We start from the raw sequence: 2,666 nt of genomic DNA, 5'->3' as shown, positions 1-2,666 counted from the left end.
GCCAGAGGGGAGAGGGGTAGGGAAATGAGCAACATGGATGAAGTGGAGAGAGTGATACAGGATTCCAGTTATGAAATGAATAAATCACAGGAATAAAAGGCACAGCATAGGGAATATAGTCAATAGTAATTGTAATAGTGTTATATGGTGACAGATGGTAGCTACACTTGTGGTGAGCACAGCATCATGTATAGAGTTATCAAATCACTAGGTTGTACACCTGAAACTAATGTAACAACGTGTGACAACTATACTTTTAAAAAGAATGAAATTAGACTCTTATTTTATACCACTCACGAAAATTAACGAGAAATAGATTAAACACTTAAATGTAAGCCCAGAATCTAGAAGCAAACATAGGAAAAAGTTCCTTAACATGGGCCTTAGTAATAACTTTTTGTATAGAACACCTAAAACATAATCAAAGCAAAAAATAAACAAGTGAGACTATATCAAACTAAAAAGCTTCTGCACAGCAATACTAAGAAATCAACAAAATGAGCAGAAAATGTGTAGAATGGGAAAAAATATGTGCAAACCATATACCTGATAAGGGGTTATATATATCCAAAATATATAAATAACTCATACAACCTAACAGTACACAAGACAAAACATGGTCTAACTTAAAAATTAGGAAAGGACCTAAATAGGTCCTTTTAGACATTTTCCCAAAAAAGATATATGAATGACCAGCAGTTACATAAAGAGATGTTCATCATCACTAATCATTAGGAAAATGCAAATCAAATCCACAGCAAAATATCATCTCATCCCTGTTAGAATGGCTAGCATCAAAAATAGAAAAGTTAACCAAGATAACAAATGCGGGCAATAATGTATAGAGAAGGGAATCCTTCTTCTCTGTTGGTAGGATGTAAATTGGTACAACCAGTGTGGAATATAGTATGGAAGTTCCTCAAAAAACTAAAAATAAAACTACAGTATGATTAGCAATTCCACTTCTGAGAATATAGCTGAAGGAAATGAAAATACTATTTTGAAGAGATATCTAAACCCAAGTTCATGGCATCATTATTTATAATAGCTAAAATATGGAAAAATCCTAAATGTCTATTTATGGATGAATGGATAAAGAAAACTTGGTATAAATACACAATATTATTCAGTCATAAAAACGGGAAATCCTAAAAAAAATAAATAAAAATACTTTTTTTAATTTTTAAAAAAGGGAAATCCTGTCATTTGTGACAACAGGGATGGACTTTGGGAACATTTATGCTAAATAATCTAAGTCAGAGAAAAACAAATACTATATGATCTCATTTATATGTGGAATCTAAAACCAAACTCCTAAAAAAAAGATATCAGATTTGTGGTTGCCAGAGGCAGGGGGACAGGGGAGTGGGGATTATATAAAGGAGGTCAAAAGGTATAAACTTCCAGTTCTAAGATAAGAAAGTACTAGGGATGTAATGTACAACATGATGACTATAGCTAACACTGCTATAGGATATATAAGAAAGCTGTTGAGAAGAGTAAATCCTAAGTGTTCTCATTGCAAGGAGAAAAATGTTTTTCCTTTTTTTTTTTTTTTTTGTAGTTATAGGAGATGATGGATGTTAACTAAACTCGTAGTGGTATCATTTTAGGATATATATGTAAGTCAAATCTTGCTGTATACCTTAAACTTATACAATGCCATATGTGAATTATATCTAAGTAAAACTGGGGGAAATATACAGCATTTATGCACTTGAAGGACACCTTTGTTCCCTCAACCATTTTTGTGACCAATCACTGCCTTAGAGGACGTAAAGATGTGGCACTTTTATATAGATATAAGGGAGTTTTGTTTATTATAATACACATGCCTCACATCAAGCTTTTGATTGCTGAGGCATCCACTTCAAAGACAGCTATCTTGACTGAACACATTGCCAGCCACAATGCTCAAGAGCCATGCCACCTACCCCTGAAGTTTCCTTTGTTTTAGAGATCTCTGGTTGACTTAGATAACTGTCCATTTGACACTTGTTTGTTCCTTCCCACATTTTAATTGCTGCTCTTACCTTTTAAATTTGCCAATAGCGAGCCTGCAAAACTCTAGGCACCCCACCCTAAACCCCGATAAAAGTGGAACCCCAGATGTTCATATGTGCATGCTCCCATGTGCTCGCTCTCTACTGCAACCCCACTGTGCGGTCCCAGGCATACCATGTAGTCTCCAGAATTTGTGAGTAAATAACCTGTGTTATTTTTCCAAGTTCCCTGATGGCTGTTGCCTAGGTTGGTCTTATAATCATAGGAAGGACCACAAGGGCTGGTCTAGCTACAACTTTGGCTCTGAAAGGGGAAAGGTCTGTGAGAGTTCATCTCAGGCCCAGGTGAGTGCCCCCAGGCATTTCATTACATCACTACTGATAGGTTGTGACTGGTACAGAATAATTGGGGTAGGTGATAGAACTGCATGATTGTTGTGGCAATTACCAGAAAGGAATGTGCTTTAGCTACAACTGGCTTACTAAGTGACTAATAACCCAGGTGGGAAACACCATCTGTGAAAGGAGCATTGCTTATTAGACGCCTTTTCACACTACTGTGTGCTTTTGCATATTGCTCTGCCATGTGTTGCCTGTGGTATCCATCCTAAAATGTCACTGCTGCTATACTAATTCAATAATCTCCCCAGAGCAGCCTGATCA

This window comes from Canis aureus, chromosome X (genome assembly GCF_053574225.1).
Source record: "Canis aureus isolate CA01 chromosome X, VMU_Caureus_v.1.0, whole genome shotgun sequence".
NCBI classification, from domain to species: domain Eukaryota; kingdom Metazoa; phylum Chordata; class Mammalia; order Carnivora; family Canidae; genus Canis; species Canis aureus.
This window is presented reverse-complemented; position numbering follows the sequence as displayed.